This window comes from Saimiri boliviensis, chromosome 9 (genome assembly GCF_048565385.1).
Source record: "Saimiri boliviensis isolate mSaiBol1 chromosome 9, mSaiBol1.pri, whole genome shotgun sequence".
Classification (NCBI taxonomy): Eukaryota; Metazoa; Chordata; class Mammalia; order Primates; family Cebidae; genus Saimiri; species Saimiri boliviensis.
Window position 1 is genome coordinate 47642581 of NC_133457.1, and position 17656 is coordinate 47660236.

General features: G+C 41.7%; 1 protein-coding gene across 1 annotated transcript in view; it reads right to left on the reverse strand.

Annotated features, from left to right (window-relative positions):
* Nucleotides 1-6251, reverse strand: part of PLS1 (plastin 1) — a 105123-nt gene extending 98872 nt beyond the window's left edge. Inside the window, exon 1 of the mRNA XM_003942571.3 lies at nucleotides 6146-6251. The gene's annotated coding sequence lies outside the window, so the exon portion shown is untranslated. The remainder of the gene's footprint in view (nucleotides 1-6145) is intronic.
* Between the last annotated feature and the right edge of the window lie 11405 nt (nucleotides 6252-17656).

A 17656-nucleotide genomic window follows, 5' to 3' on the forward strand; every position in this document is an offset into this window, starting at 1 on the left:
TCTAGCAATCAAAATTGCATAATCATTTTATAACCGATAAACCCATATGTGGCACAAATGCCTCTTTCTCTCTTGACATTCATCATCAGCCAAAGTAAAATGTTAATTTGGAACTGGATGAAGTGACAAGCTTTTGGATGTTGAGAGAATTAATGAGGGCCAGGCACGGTGTCCACGGCCTCAACACTTTGGGAGGCCGTGGCAGGTGAGTCACTTGAGGTCAGGAGTTGGAGACCAGCCTGGCCAAACATGATGAAATCCCAACTCTACTAAAAATACAAAAATTAGCCTGGCAAAGCCAGAAGCTGTGGCCCTGCTTTTCAGATCCAGAGAAGAGGCCCTGGAAACACAGAACCACTTAAGGGAAGGTAAAACAGAACCAGGAAATAGAGAGCTCAGGCAGGGAGGGAGGGAAGCACGCTCTCAGCTGGGTTCCATTTTGAGACTCCCTGGAGTGAATAATTTCTCTAAGTAATTAGGTTCATCAAGAGGAAGGATAGGAGCACATTTTCTCGCAGGTCAAAGCTGGGGCCTACAGTTCTGGCCTTTAAATTATTTGTCTTTGACCTGGGCTCTTTCCTGAGGTATCCACACCCACCTCCAATTAGTCCACAGGGACTTCGCAACTCCCTGATCATAAAAATTTGGGGAGAATATGTTCACATCTGGATTTTTCCTGGGGATTTATAGCCATAGTTCAAAGGCCTGAGATTAGGATCATGACCCATAAATATTTCAGAAGCTTCCAGCAGTGTATTCTGACACCCCAGGGGAAAAAAAATCCTTATACCTGGTCACTCCAGAGTTTTTAGGCTCCTACACAAAGTGAGTTTCCCAGTTTCCCATCGCCAACTTTGCAGACATCCACTAGATGACCACCAATTTACTCCCTCACTACAGCTCCACCCCAAAAGAGGGTGGGGACAGAACAGAAGTGGCTTTAATGATGTATCCAGAGAAAAAGTTGCTGTCTCTTTCTCTAGGAATGCCTCAAGATTTAGCTAAAGACTAAGTGAATTAGCCAGGTGTGGTGGTGCATGCCTGTAGTCCTAGCTACTTGGGAGGCTGAGGCAGGACAATCACTTGAACCCAGGAGGCAGAGGTTGCAGTGAGTCAAGATTGCGCCACTGCACTCCAGCCTGGGTGACAGAGCAAGACTCTGTCTCAAAAAACGAGAAAAGAAAAAAGACTACGTGGAATGGAAAAAACAAAAAACAAAAACAGAATGATTTATCACTGTTGTTTTGGTTTTTTTAAATGTGGCTCAAAGAATGTTGGTGATTCCAGCAGCTGAAACATGTGGCCATTTAAGCATCTGTTAGAGTTACCTCAAAAAGAGCTTTGCGTTTTTGATTAGATGTTTGATTAAGTTATTTGAGCGCTCAGTGTGTAAAGTCAGATAGGCCGGGGTCAAATCTCAGCTCAGCCACTTATAAACTGTGTGACCTCAGATAAATGCTTTTATCTACCTCTCTAAGCCTCAATTTTCTCGTGTAGAAAATGACAGTAGGCCAGGTGCAGTGGCTCATGCCTGTAATATCAGGGCTTAGGGAGGCTGAAGGGGGAACACTGCTTGAGGTTAGGAGTTCGAAATCAGCCTAGACAGCATAGCAAGGCCTCATCTCTACAAAAAAAAATTTTTTTCATTACCCAGGCATGGTAGTGCAGACCTGGGAGACTGAGGCGGGAGGATTGCTTGAGCCCAGGAGTTTAAGGTTACAGTGAGTTATGATCGTGCCATTTCACTCCAGGTTGGGTGACAGACTGAAACCTTGTTTTTAAAAAATAAAAATTAAAAATAAATAAAATGAGTAATTATTGCACCTATCTCATAGGATAGTTTATAAAGATGATATAATATATTACTTGTAAGATATTTAGTATAGCATCTAGTTCATGGAAGACATTCTGTAATATTAGCTATTAATATTACTATTATTTTAAGATATATGTCATTTTACAAAGGGCCATGATAAACACTAGGATTTAATATTTGGACATTTAAAACTTCAACACACTACCTGATTTTGCATCTGCCTAATCAATTTTCACTAATGTCATGACAATTTTCACACACACACACACACACACACACACACACACACACACACATTTAAAATATATAAAACCAGGCCAACCCTTCCCTTCCCTTTTGCCAGCCATTTCTCAAGCGCATTTGTTCAGTCTCTCCTCTCAACCGCTCTCTCTCTCTCCTTGACATTTTTTTTGTCTTTTAGACAGAGTCTCGCTCTGTTGCCAGGCACCAGGCTGGAATACAGTGGCACGATCTCAGCTCACTACAACCTCTGCTTCCCGGGTTCAAGCAATTCTCCTACCTCAGCCTCCCAAGTAGCTGGGACTACAGGTGCGTGCCACCATGCCCAACCAATTTTTGTATTTTTTAGTAGAGACGGGGTTTCACCATGTTGGCCACAGGATGGTCTCGATCTCCTGACCTCATGATCCACCTGCCGCGGCCTCCCAAAGTGCTGGGATTATAGGCGTGAGCCACCACGCCCAGCCTCTCCTTGACATTTTTAATGGACCATCCTTGCCTGTAGAAATATGAAGACGGTGATCACAGTGTGCAGGTCAATGGCAAGGATGTGCCATCCAACAGCTCCCTCAATGCTGTGTGCAGCTCAAAGGAAAGGCTGTGTTTTGATTTGCAAAATGGCTATGATTTGCAAAATGCAACATCTGTTCCAAGTAAACAAATATTCCAAGCCACCTCTTGAACTGGAATTTTAGATTCAGAAGCACTGCTTTCTGTCTTATTTTTCCAGGTAGATCTGATCACAATTGTCTCTCTCTCAACCTTACTTCACCCCCGTGTTCTTGGGTTATAAATACCACCCTTTGGTGCCACCCTCCTGGCCTACCCTCACTGTACCTGGCCTACCTTCTCCAAAGCCATTGCTCACCACCTTCTGGTAGTGTAGAATGTCTCTAGGAAATGGACTTTTAGTCCCAAGGACCTTGGGCCAACCCATTTGTGTCGTCTGCCTTTGACAAGCCAAGCTACCATGACCTTTACAGACTTCAGCTCCCCAGTGTGCAGATTCCTAGGAGCCTGGCCTCACTCCCTCCTCACTGTGTGTACTCAACCTTGAACTGGCTAGCAGCCTGTGTTTCACTCTTCCAATTACACACACATTCTCTCATCGGCCACTAAATTTCCCCTTTAGATTGTTTTCTGAGGGCTTTCAATCTGCAAAACATCTCAAACTGGAGCATCTTGCTACCAACTCAAATTAATTTGAGGAGGCTGAGCATGGTGGCTCAGGCCTATAATCATAGCACACTGGGAGGCTGAGGCAGGCCGATAGATTCAAGACCAGCCTGGGCAAAATAATGAGACCCCCATCTCTAAACACAAAAGATACAAAATTATCCAGGCATGGTGGCACATGCCTGTGGTCACAGCTACTTGGGAGGTTGAGGAGGGAAGGATCACTTGAGCCCGGGGAGGTCAAGGCTGCCACTGATCAGGTCACTGCACTCCAGCCTGGGCGATAGAGTGGATCCTGTCTCAAAATCATCATCATCATCATCATCATCATCATCATCATCATCATCATCATCATCTTGGGGCCAACAATCTTAAAAAGTAAGAGTTAATGAGACGACCTTGGGTCTAGTAATGAGGAAACTTAGAGCTTCTGGCTATCTCACTAACTAACTTAGTTAAGAATATCTGAGTCCCTCCTTTATACAATTAAGGGATGTCTTGATAAAGTGTTACCATATAGTGCTAAGATCCTAAATGCTCACCCTCCCCATGCCAAAATGCACTTATTTATTTACTTATTTATTCATGTAACAACTATTGAGTGTCTGATATTGCAAAGCAATGTGCCAGGTATTGTGAGGGGTTAAAGGTCATCCTTCAGAGAGCTTATCATCTAGAATGGGAAATAAGATAATCACATCACTAACTATAAGAAACAGAGACAGTATCACAATTGGTAGTACTTCTAAGATAAAAAGAACATTATAAACCCATTACTAACCCTGAAATTCATTTTCAACATGTCTTTCCTTCTCTGCATCTAGTCTTTCACCACATGCTTCTTCATTTACATTTCTTAAATCTGTGCCCTCCATTCTCCCAGTGACAGGCTTCATCCGGGGCCTGGACAACTGCTCCCTAGTATATTTTTATGCCTGTCTCCGGTACTTCCCCTAACTAATCTGTGATCTATTATCAAAATCTGAGCAATCATAAATGGACTTGGCTGCTGTCTTGATACAGCTCTAAGATGGCCTTCCCCATATTATAGAACCACCACATGAAATCCCTTTACAAAACTATCCATACTTTACTTCCTTCCCCCAATCCCTCCCACAAACAATGGCTGAGAATATACTTTGTGCTCAGTGCTGGGTAGGATGTTTAAGTCATAGGCTTTAACCTCCAAGAGTTTACACAACCTATCAACTTCCTGGTGGGGAAGCTGGGAGGTGCTAAAATACTCAGGATACTATATACAATGGGGATACTAACAGCACAAACAACAGTAGTAAGTGCTATAGGGTTCAGAAGAGGGAGAGCTACTTCACACTATGGCAACCAAGGAAGGCTTCCAAAAAGAGGTCACACCTGAGCTATACCTTGCAGCGTGGGCAGGACTTCAATATGGAAAGAGACAGGCAAACAGGCATTTTGGGCCAAGGACCCAAGTGACTGAGGGAAGGAAGCAGGGTGGTTTCAGGACCAGCAAACTGTTAGGTGGGGCTTCCATGAGAGGGCACTTTTTAAAAGGAATTTATGAGGTACTAGCAAGCTTAGTAAGAGAAACAACTAATTTTCTGATTAAGCCAGACTTCGTGGTATAAGAAGATAAAAGAGAAAAATAAGTTTAATAATTGAGGTAAAGAAGAGTATCAGCAGGGAGTGGTAAAAAAGACCCCAGAAAATGAGAAAAGCTGGATCCCAGGCCTAGCTTTACCAATGAGGGGCTTGGGTGGCCACAGCAAGTCATCCAACCTCGCTGGTCTCAGTTTTCTCATTTGTAAACTGAAGCGGCTGAACTGGATGACCTCAAAGGTCTCTACAGTCCAAAACTAGACCAACTGTATATTATTTCTGCCATTAAAACATTTATCATGGGAGGAATGAAGGGGGGCAGGATACCTGTATTCCCTTTCCAAATAGGTTTCTCTTTCTGAACTTAAAATTTCTTCTTCCTAAACTTACTATTTCTATACATGTATGCCTCCATATTACAAATTTAACACTTTACTACAGAATTTCATTACATAATTCAACTTAAAAAAGAGCTGATTACGAAGCTGGTGGGGGGTGTAAAAGTACTTGCTTCAAGTTCAGTGTGTGCCCCCTGGCCTGGAATTTTGCTTCTAGCTCACAGGTTCTTGAAGAAATTTATGCAGCATCGCTTAAGCCTCATACAAACATCCAACACCGTGGCCCGAGGGAAAAATATCACTGTATAAGCCATAAAACGTGACACAGTAAGTAAAGGGGGAAAGTGATAACTGTCACTCATCTAAACGACCTCTTCCTTTTAATAGTACCAAATGACGCCTGAAATAAAGTAATAATTGAAAAGTTAGGGGGAAATCTTAAATTTTGTAAAGTCTCCACTTGAAAATGCAGCTGAAACACGGAAAGTTTATTTGCAGTGAAATTCGCTGAAAACTGACATTTTTATGCCGCATCCAGAGGTCCCTATGCTCTTGGAAAGGTACCAAAAAGAGAAAGCACGGGTGGGATTTTACTCCAGCCCTATTGATCCTATGCACCAAAAGGCCAAAGGCAAATAAACCAGTCACAGAATTCAAACAAAACAGGCTGGATAAGAAAGCCTCACTGGCAGCCACCCAAAGTGGAAAACAGAAACCTTAATGAAATACTTTACTTCATTACAGGGAATCACAATTCAGTTTTCAGGCTTATAGTTCAAGCAGTGTAAATACGCGATTTAACACCTGCGGGCACTGCCTGCCCCGAAGCGAGCCCGAAAGACCGCAGGCGCCTCACTGCACAGCCTGGAGACAGACGCGAGCTAGGGGACCGGGAGAGACTACCCCCGAGTCGCCGCGCGCCCCCAAATGAGTAACGCTTTGCTTTCCATCTGTCTGTCTAGCCTTCCTTTTGGGTCCTATCCCCAGCCCCGCGTACCTGCCGCGGCCGCCGTTCTGCCCTCGAGAGCGCAGCTCCCACTGAAGATCCAAGCACCTGCAGGTCCACTCTGCGGCTACTTCTCCGCGCCCGCCTAACCCCTGCGCTCGCGCCACTGCGCATGCTCGGTCGGCACCCGGGCCCTCAAACTCTGAATCCACTTGCCACGTTTTGCCTCCGGCTCCCAAGGGAGGGAACGGGAAGCCCAGAGTCTGGGTTCAGGCTCCCGGTGAAAGAGTTGTTGCAGGCGCTGGGGGTGCGAGCAGGGAAGAGGTGGAAGGGCGCTGCAGCAATGTTCTCTACTAACCACAGTTCCCCAAGACTAAAGATGACCACCCACACCCTGGGAATGAGTTTAGCACAGCGGTTCTCAAACTTGAGCGCAGATCAGAATCACCTGGAGGGCTTTTTAAATCACAGATCCCAAACCCAGAGTTTCCCATTCATTTAGGTCTGGAGGGTAGCGCGACAGTTTGCATTTCTAACTTGTTCTCAGAAAAGAAAACTGGTGCTGCCAGTCTGGGTACCACACTTCGGGACCTGCTGGTCAAAGGGAAAGGTATTTGTTATTAAAGGAAGACTTGTTTCTCTCCGCTACTCTTTTTTGTTTGTTTCACTTATTGCTTCCTTTTCATTTAACAGCCACACCTGATTAAAATAAATACATAACTAAAGCTCACACTCAAACAAAAGTGGAATATTTTCTCTCGCATGTGAGTCAAGTAAATGGAATGCTGCCTCAAGCGTTCTCACATACTTTGCCTGAAGCATAATCGTAGTTGTGGTCTGTCCAACTCGGTCCAGAGAACAGAACAAAGTTTTGCTGCTCCTTTAACTCAAAGTCTCGCGTGCCCCTTCTGCGCCCAGCACAATACCCAATCCAGAATAGGCACCCAACCAACCCTGGGATGGTAACAATAGGAAAAAAAAAAAAAAAAAAAAAAAAAAAAAGAGGGAGGTTGAAACTATTTTTAAGAACCCAAAGAAATTGGACGAGCAATGAACTATGCAAGTAGGTGGGCCATGGGGAGGAAAGAAAAGGAATTTTTCTCACCTCTCACCTAGAGAATCAGGTAAATTAATATCCTTATCTGGTTCTAGATATGCAGTGGGAGTTAAGTAAGTTCTCACAAAATAAAGCAAAATATTTCTTTAAAAGATAAACATATGACCCAGCCATTTCATTCCTAGATGTTATCCAAGAGAAATTAAAACATATGCTTACACAAAAACGGGAATGCTCATAGCAGCTGTTTTTCACAATAGCCCCAAACCAGAAGGAGCCCAAATGCCCAACGTGTAAATGAAAAAAAAAAAAAAAAAAAAAAAAAAAAAAAGTGATACATTTAAACAATGCAATATGACTCAACAATAAAAAAGAAGAAATAATCTTGCACAGGACTCATATGGATAACTCTCAAAATCAGTATGCTGATTTGAAGAAGCCAGAGACAAAACATACCATATAATTTATATGATGTACAAACTAACCTATAATGATAAAACCAAGGTTAGTAATTGGCTGGAGCCATGGGTGGAGGGAAGGATAAACTGCAAAGGAGCAGTAAAAATATTTTTGAGGGGAGGGTGATGGAAATTTTCTCTGTTTTGATGGTAGTGACAATTTCACAGGTGTATGCAACTATGGTAGCTAAGTTGTACACTTTAAATATGAAAAATGTGTGTAAATTATTCCCCAATGAATTTGATAAGAAAACACTTTAAATGTACTTGTGATCTGTTTATTTAGTGGTAATATTGACCAGGGTAACTTCAGAGGAAAGATAGATTCTAAATATGGTATAACCTGATTTGGGAGAGGTAAAATAAAAGTCATGCTCTGTAAAGAAAGCTAAACGTAATCCATATAAAATGTCTGTAACAACGCTCTGTAAAAGCAGCCAATCCTAAGATGTGATTTGTAAACGTACCTTTGGTAAAACTATTTCCCAAAAGTGTTCCTAAGTGTAAAATAATAACTAGGGTATATCATTAGAAATGCACAACCAGGGCTGGGCATGGTGGCTCACGCCCGTAATCCCAGCACTTTGGGAGGCCAAAGTGGGTGGATCACCTGAGGTCAGGAGTTCGAGACCAGCCTGGGCAACATGATAAAATCCTGTCTGTACTAAAAATACAAAAATTAGCCAGGCGTGGTGGTGGGCACCTATAATCCCAGCTACTTGGGAGGTGGAGGCAGGAGAATCGCTTGAACCTGGGAGGCAGTGATTGCAGTTAGCCAAGATTTTACCACTACACTCCAGCCTGGGTGACACAGTGAGACTGTCTCAAAAAAAAAAAAAAAAGAAAAGAAAGAAAGAAAGAAAGAAACACACACACACACAACCAGTGCATAATAATTATAAAGAAAATTGTTATCTGCTTAACTGATTGCATCACTACCAATGAGAAATAAAGTATTCAAACTGTGTTTCCAGGAGCACTGAGTTTCACGGAGAGAAAAAAACACAGGATTCTGGATATAGAACTCCAACCCAGATTGCTTACATATTGTAGTATATTGTGAAATCTTATTTGATAAAAGGATTTCGCTGATAATTTTTTTTCTTTTTTTTCTTTTTTTTTTTTGAGATGGAGTCTCGCTCTGTCACCCAGGCTGGAGTGCAATGGTGCGATCTCAGCTCACTGCAACCTCCACCTCTTGAGTTCAAGCAATGCTCCTACCTCAACCTCCCAAGTAGCTGGGATTACAGGTATGCATCACCACACCCAGTTAATTTTTGTATTTTTAGTAGAGATGGGGTTTTGCCATGTTAGCCAGTCTGGTCTCGAACTCCTGACCTCAGGTAATCCACCTGTCTCTGCCTCCCACACTGCCAGCATTACAGGCATGAGCCACCACATCCGGCCATCACTAATACTTAAAAGAGCAATCGTTTGAAAACAACTGAAGTAATAGCATCAGGTAGGAAGAATTCATAGAGGAGAGATGGTGTATTTGGTGGACATAAGTATCTGGTAATCAAAAGTGTACACTGTTCTTTGGCTTGCAGAGCAATAAGAAAAAATTTATACAAAGATTTTTAAACTAGTTAAAAATGTACACTGTAGTTATAGTAATCATGTTCCAATTTTTCTAGAATAGTCTTAATTTAAGTATTTATCACATAAATTATATTCAATCATGTATTCCAACCATTGGTTGAAAAAAACATCTTTTAAGCTGGGCAAAATAATGATAAAATCACCAACTAAACATAAAACAAGGATAAAGTAGGGCATGGTGGCACATGCCTGTAATGCCAGCATACTGGGAGGCTGAGGTGGACAGGTCACTTGAGCTCAGAAGTTCAAGACCAGCATAGGCAATGTAGCAAAACCCCATCTCTAAAAAAAAAAAAAAAACAACAACTAAAATTAGCCAGATGTGGTGGCATGTGCCTGTGGTCCCAGCTTCTCTGGAGGTTGAGATGAGAGGGTCTCTTGAGCCCAGGAGTCTGAGGCTACAGTGAGCCATGTTTACACCACTGGACTCCAGCCTGGGCAATAGAGAAAGACCCTATCAAAAAAAAAAAAAAAAAAAAAAATTGAGCTGCTACTGGGTAGTCACCATTTAAAACACTTCACAGTGTTTACTTATTGAATATCCATGCCAACCCAAAGAAATTATTCTCAATTTATAGGTGAGAAAATGGAAGTACAAAATGTTATTTTTCCAATCATAACACAACTAAAGATAAAAAGCTAAATACAACTAAAATTTTTAATGTCTTTTATATAAAGACAATTTTTGCTAATTTCACAGTTTCCAATGATCCATCTGAATTGTTAATTTATTTTCCCAGGCTTATTGATACTGGGAGGGCTATCAAAAAAGCAGAGCTTCAGTGATTACCGCCATCATCATCTTCATTATCATCGCTAATATTTGTTCCATGTCTTCTATGTGCTGGCTACTGTGCCAAGAAGTTCATGTGGTTTATTTCATTTAATGTTCATGAGGACAAAAGTGCAGATTCAGTAATAATAGGTAAGAAAGAGAGGGAATGGCAGGACCAGGATTCCAACTCAAGAGCTAATGGCAGGCTGGGCGAGGTGGCTCATCCCAGCACTTTGGGAGGCAGAGGCAGGTGGATCACTTGAGGTCAAGAGTTCAAGACCAGCATGGCCAACATGGTGAAACCTTGTCTTTACCAAAAATACAAAAATTAGCTGGGTGTGGTGGTGTGCGCCTGTAGTCCTAGCTACTTGGAAGACTGAGGTGGGAGAATCACTTGAGCCTGGGAGGTGGAGGTTGCAGTGCGCTAAGATCACACCACTGCACTTCGACCTGGGTGACAGAGTGAGAACTTGTTTCAATTAAAAAAAAAAAAAAGAGTGAATGGCAGAACCAGTATTCAGCTCCAGTTTTCTGCTATTTACAATACTGGTCCCTGCGAAGTTACAATGTGTCCTGTACTCTAAGGGAAAAATATTGGCATTCTGGATTATAACTGAGTCTCTGTGAATGTGGCTAATGTTAGTTGATTCCCAGAGCCTGATGGTTTCTAACATGCTTATAACCATGATATCACACTGTCACCCAGCCCTGATCGGCATCCTGAAATCGGCTACTATATAGGCACCAATTTTAGGAAAAGTAGGTACATTCTGAATGATACCAGCAAGTGTGATGTGACCATATTTGTTTTATTTGGCTGTTTTTTTTTTTCCAGAACAAAATGAGTAGAGAAAAAAAGATATGTGAGAAAGACTAAGATTCAATATTCAGTCCATGGCCATACCACCTTGAATGCTTCTGATCTCGTGTTCTCTGAAGCCAAGCAGGTCTGGACCTGGTTAGTACTTGGATGGGAGATTCAGTATTTATTTCAACTCTGAATTTATGATTTTTTTCTCTTCTTTTAATCATTTAGAGGAGAAAACAATAATCTGAGAAATAAGTCCAAAAATAAATAGGACAAAACTTCTGTCTCTCATGAACACACACACACAATTTAACACACACTGTTTTGATCTAACACAGATAAAATCAAAATAGCCAACAAAACACACAGACCTACACCCACCTACCACCTAAAATCTTATGAAATGATAAGGGGGATTTTATTTTAATTATTATTATTTGTTTTTGAGACATAGGGTCTCACTTTGTCACCCAGACTAGAGTGCAGTGGCAGGAACATGGTTCACTGCAGCCTCCACCTCTGGGGCTCAATTGATCTTCCTGCCTCAGCCTCCTGAGTAGCAGGAACTACAGGCATGCACCACCACACTTAGCTACTTTTCATATTTTTTGGACAGACAGGGTTTCACCATGTTGCCTTGTCTAGTCTGGAACTCCTGAGCTCAAGCGATCTGTCTGCGTTGGCCTCTCAAAGTGCTGGGATTACAGGCCTGAGCCATGGGGCCCAGCCAGGAGATACTTTTAAAAAGTAAAGTCCAGGCACGGTGGCTCATGCCTGTAATCCCAGCACTTTGGGCAGCCAAGGAAGGCGGATCACCTGAGATCAAGAGTTCAAGACCAGCCTGACCAACATGAAGAAACTCTGTCTCTACCAAAAATACCAGATTAGCTGGGTGTGGTGGCACATGCCTGTAATCCCAACTACTCAGGAGGCTGAGGCAAGAGAATCTCTTGAACTCAGAAGGCAGAGGTTGTGGTGAGCCAAGACTGTACCATTGTACTCTGGCCTGAGCAACAAGGGCAAAACTCCATCTCAAAAAGAAAGAAAGAAAGAAAGAAGAGTAAAAGTAAAAGAAGCCTGGTCGTGGTGGCTCACGCCTATAATCCCAGCACTTTGGTAGGCCAAGGCCGGTGGGTGACCTAAGCTCAGGAGTTTGAGATCAGCCTGGTCAACATGGTGAAATCCTAGAAACAAGAAAAAATTGCCATCGGCAAACCAGAAATGTTGAGAAAAGATGGAATGCAGATAGTGAAATCTCAGAAAAACAAAATGGAGGAAAATTTAGCTCAAATCATATGGAGGAATGTGCTAAAGGTAAAAGTAGGAGTAGTTGGGGAGAGGGTGTACAAACTCACAGTTAACAAATCAAGAAGTAGGGAGGAGGGTACTGATACATTGATTTGGGAGAGTAATTAGAAAAAGAGATTTACAGTAGTTAGGTTGGTCAACTACTTTCTCCTCTCCAACTGGTTCTAAATTGTGGCCCAGGAAGCAATAGATCTCCAGGAAGAACACCAGTCTCCTACACTTTAAAGATGAGCTACCAACATACCTGCATCTTATAAGTGCTGTTCCTTACACAACATTCGCAGAGAACAGCTACTGTAAATAAAAAGGCAAAAGAGATTCTAAAATACAAAATTGCACAGATAGTGAACACATTCTCACATGTTTGAAAAAAGTCACCATAAGAAGGCACCATTTTTACAATTAGAGAAAATAAAGCTAGAGAACAATCAGAAGAAGACATGTGAATTGTATAATTAATATCTTCAGGGAAACATGAGATGTTATATGCACAAAAATATTGACTATATATTTGGAAATTTAAAATTTTGATAACTGAGGCCAGGTGTGGTGACTCACACCTGTAATCCTAGCACTCTGGGAGGCCAAGGCAGGCAGATTGCTTGAGTCCAGGAGCTCAAGACCAGCCTGGGCAACATGGCTAAACTCTCTTCACTACAAAAAATACAAAAGTTAGCAAGGAGGCTAGGCATGGTGGCTAACGCCTGTAATCCCAACACTTTGGGAGGTCAAGGCAGGTGGATCGCTTGAGGTCAGGCATTCGAAACCAATATGGCCAACATGGTGAAACCTCGTCTCTACTGAAAATACAAAAATTATCCAGTCATGGTGGTACCCTCCGGTAATCCCAGCTATTCAGGAGACTGAGGCAAGAGAATTATGAGCCTGGGAGAAAGAGGTTGCAGTGAACCAAGATTACGCCATTGCACTCCAGCTTGGGTGACAGAGTGAGACTCCATCTCAAAAAGAAAATTATCTAGGCATGGTGGCACACATCTTTAGTCCTAGCCAGCTACTTAGGAGGCTGAGGTGGGAAGATCATTTGAGCCCAGGAGATTGAGGCTGCAATGAGCCATAATTGCACCATTGCACTTCAGCTTGGGTGACAGAGTGAGACCCTGTTAGGAAAAAAAAAAAATGTGTGTGTGTGTGTGTGTGTGTGTGTACATATATATATATTAGATAACTGAAATTAAAATAACAAAATGAATGGTCTGGGTTTCAGAATAGACAGACGTAGATTAGTAATCGGGAAATCAAGCTGGGCTATTATCCCAGAATGATGTCAGCCCAACGAGTAGTGGCAGAAAAAATGGCTTTAGGACCCATAAGGGTGACCTGAGGCAACTTTCTACATTCTCCATCCTCCCCCAACACCTTGCCCTTCCTTATTTGAAAAAAAAATAAGATCATATACTACATTAACTGAAACATACGACAAATTATAAGAGAGCTATGGGGTGTGGCAAAGGCTACTGATTGTTCCCAAATATCTTTTAATTAAATGTATCTATGATATTCCAATTTGTATTTCATGAAGAGAGAGAAAAGGCATGAACCCCTTTCGGCAGATTCCTAATTCTGCAGCATCTGCATCCTTTCAGAGTTAGCAGCTGCCTTGTCAGGTAATTTGGGGAGTTCTTGAATACTCATGATGAAGCCTGTTTCTCTCAAAGATTCTGTATATCATCTAGATGGCTTAACAAATCCCTTTATTCTGAAAGTGGCAGAAGGGACTTCAATACCAACATATGAACTATCCATCTGGGAAACAAGTTGTCTGATCTTGTTTCAAAAATGATCTATAGCCAGGCACAGTGGCTCACGTCCGTAATCCCAACACTTTGGGAAGCCAAGGTAGACCAATCACCTGAGGTCAGAAGTTTGAGACCAGCCTGGCCAATGTGGTGAAACCCCATCTCTACTAAAAATACAAAAATTAGGCCAGGCACCATGGCTCACGCCTGTAATCTCAGCACTTTAGGAGGCTGAGGTGGGCGGATCACGAGGTCAAGAGATTGAGACCATCCTGACCAACATGGTGAAACCCCGTATCTACTAAAAAATACAAAAATTAGCTGGAAATGGTGGCATGTGCCTGTAGTCCCAGATACTCGGGAGTCTGAGGCAGGAGAATCACTTGAGCCCAGGAGGCAGAGGTTACAGTGAGCCGAGATCATGCCACCGCACTCCAGCCTGGTGACAGAGCGAGACTCCGTCTCAAAAAAAAAAAAAAAAAAAAAAAAAAAATTAGATGGGCATAGTGGTGCATGCCTGTAATCCCAGCTACTTGGGAGGCTGAGACAGGAGAATCACCTGAACCCAGGAGGCAGAGGTTGCAGTGAGAGGAGATGGCACCACTGTGCTCCAGCCTGGGCAACAAAAGCAAAACTCCATCTCAAAAAAAAAAAAAAAGATCTGTAGATAAACGGGAAAAGGAATGCTAGGAAACTAATGTTAGGGAAAATCTATAAAGGAACATTTTAAATCTTGTGGTTAACCTTTCTAAGCAAGACTAAAATCTAGAAGCCATAAAGAAAATGGTGGAGATTTTATATAATTAAAATTAAAATTTGTACATAAGAGCCAAGTGACAAACTAACATATAATATTCTCAGATATAAGTCAGAAAAGGTTTAATCATTAATATATTAAAATGTTTGTAGTATAAATCAATAAAAAAGACACAACCAAATTAAAACTGATAAAGTTCTAAACAGGTAATTTGCAAAAAATAGGTAATCCAAATGATTAGTAGACATGAGTAGGTGCTTGAACTTGCTGGCAAGTAAAGAAATGCATATATGTACATGTAAGTGCCTTAACCCAAACCAATCAAATCTGAATCTCCGGCAGTCCCCAAATACTTTTTTAAAAAAACTTTCCATCCATGTAATTATTTCAATGTGTAGCCAAAGTTAATAACCACTACCCTAAAACAGTGCTAACTCACTCAAAGTGTGGGGAGTGGATCACCAGCAGCAGCACCTAGCAGCTTGTTAATAATGCAAATAATTGAGTTTTCTTTCATACCAATTGAATCGGAATCTCTCCAGATGATTCTCATGCATGCTCAAATTGCAGAATTTGGAAACCTCTCTGCATTTAACTTACAGAGCTACTTGGAGGATAATAGCAGATGAAAGTATTTTTCAGAAGAGTAAAAATAGTAATTGTAAATACAAATACTTACACTACTCCTTTACATTTTACATAATCTTAGGATCTTATCCAGGACCTAGCAATGAAAATGACAATAATTCATTACTGAAATAGAAATCTCGGGCCGGGCGCGGTGGCTCAAGCCTGTAATCCCAGCACTTTGGGAGGCTGAGGCGGGTGGATCACGAGGTCAAGAGATCGAGACTATCCAGGTCAACATGGTGAAACCCCGTCTCTACTAAAAATACAAAAAAATTAGCTGGGCATAGTGGCACGTGCCTGTAATCCCAGCTACTCAGGAGGCTGAGGCAGGAGAATTGCCTGAACCCAGAAGGCGGAGGTTGCGGTGAGCCGAGATCGCGCCATTGCACTCCAGCTTGGGTAACGAGAGTGAAATTCCATCTAAAAAAAAAAAAAAAAGAAAAGAAAAAAAAGAAATCTCTTGGACACATACAAAAGTAGTCTATGTCCTTATTTCTGAATTGTCTCCAAATGGAGTGCTAGTTAGTTCTATAGTATAGTCTTATTAGATGTGAAACTGCCACAGGGATAAAAAAAAAAAACCAAATGGCTTTACTTTTAAGTTTCTTAAATATTTTGTTACTTTATGATAACTGCTTTCTTTAATGGATTTTTACAGTGTTTCCATTAAATGGGACAAGTGTATTCATGCAGTTTGGCTGTACTGAATCATTTATTCTGCACTATTAAGTTTCAGAATATTGGGTTGTGGTTATGTTGTCTATTATTTGAGGCTTTACCCAATGCAAACTAACAGACATACATATAAGGGCCTTAACCCTTACATTAACCCTTTAACCCTTAATCTATGTCTGACAATATTCTATACATAGCCAAGCTATTAAAGAAGGGAAACGGCATGGTTTTGGGGTTTTGAAAACGTTGCCCTGACTACTGTGTAGAGCAACTCCAAATATCAGCATCATCTAGAAGCTTGTTAAAAATGAGTATTATTGAATGTGTGTGTACCAAGAGCTGTCCACGGAAGTTCATTCAGATGTAGAAAGAAACTTGTAAAACTGTTGCATTGTGATGGAACTTGCACAGGAACTTGCACTAACTAAACAGGAGTTTGGGCATCTGGCTGAGAACCAAGTCCATCGTGGGCTCAACTGGGTTGTAGCACCACCTGGTGGTCATTTTCCACTCGAGTTTACTCATGAATGGGGACATTTCTATATGGATGGCTGACTGGAATTCCACAGCATTGATTGACGCCCCTTTGTCAACTTGATCTGGGACACTGAGACCCATCCACACCAACTGCTATGCTTCCTGCCTCATCCTCTCCTTCACACTCTCTCTCTCCGAATGATAAAAAGAGGGCTGAGAGGAACACAGGAATCAATTGACAGCTATATTATGTTCAAATGTAAATTATCATGAATTTCATGTACATTAGGATATGGTTAATAAAAATGTGCACATATTAGGATACATATTTTAAAATGTTCAACAGTACTACCGAATAATAATTTTTAAAAGTTGGATAACAAATGCTGGCAAGGATGTGGAGAAAAGGGAACCTTTGTACACTGTTGGTGGAATGTAAATTAGTACAACCACTATGGAGAACAGTGTGGAGGCACCTCAAAAAACTAGAAGTAGAACTACCATATGATCCAGAAATCCCACTGCTAGGTGTACACCCGAAAGAAAGGAAATCGGTATATCAGAGATATCTGCACTCCCATGTTTATTGCAGTGCTGTTCACAATAACCAAGATTTGGAAGCAACCAAAGTGTTCATCAACAGATGAATGGATAAAGAAAATGTGCTACAAGTGTACAATGGAGTAGTATTCAGCCATAAAAAAGAATGAGATCCTGTTATTTGCAACCATATGGCCGAAACCGGAGGTCATTATGTTAAGTGAAATAAGGCAGACAGAAAGACACACTTCACATGTTCTCACTTATTTGTGGGAGCTAAAAATAAAAACTCTTGAACTCATGGAGATAGACAGTAAAATGACGGTTACCAGAGGCTAGGAAGGGCAGTTGGGGGTGGTGATGAATGGGCAGTAGGGATGCTTAACTGGTACAAAAATATCGTTAGAATGATAAGATCTAGTATTTGAGCCTGTAATTCTAGCACTTTAGGAGGCCAAAGCAAGCCAATCACTTGAGCCCAGGAGTTCAAGACCATTCAGGCAACATGGCAAAACCCTTGTCTCTACAAAAAAACACAATTAGCCGGGTATGGTGGTGTGCACCTGTAGTCTCAGTTACTCAGGAGGATGAGGTGGGAAAATCACTTGAGTCTGGAAGGCCAAGGCTGCAATGCACCAAGATCACACCACTGCAGTCCAGCCTGGACAACAGAGTGAGACCCTGTCTCAAAAAACAAAAAAGATCTAGTATTTGATTG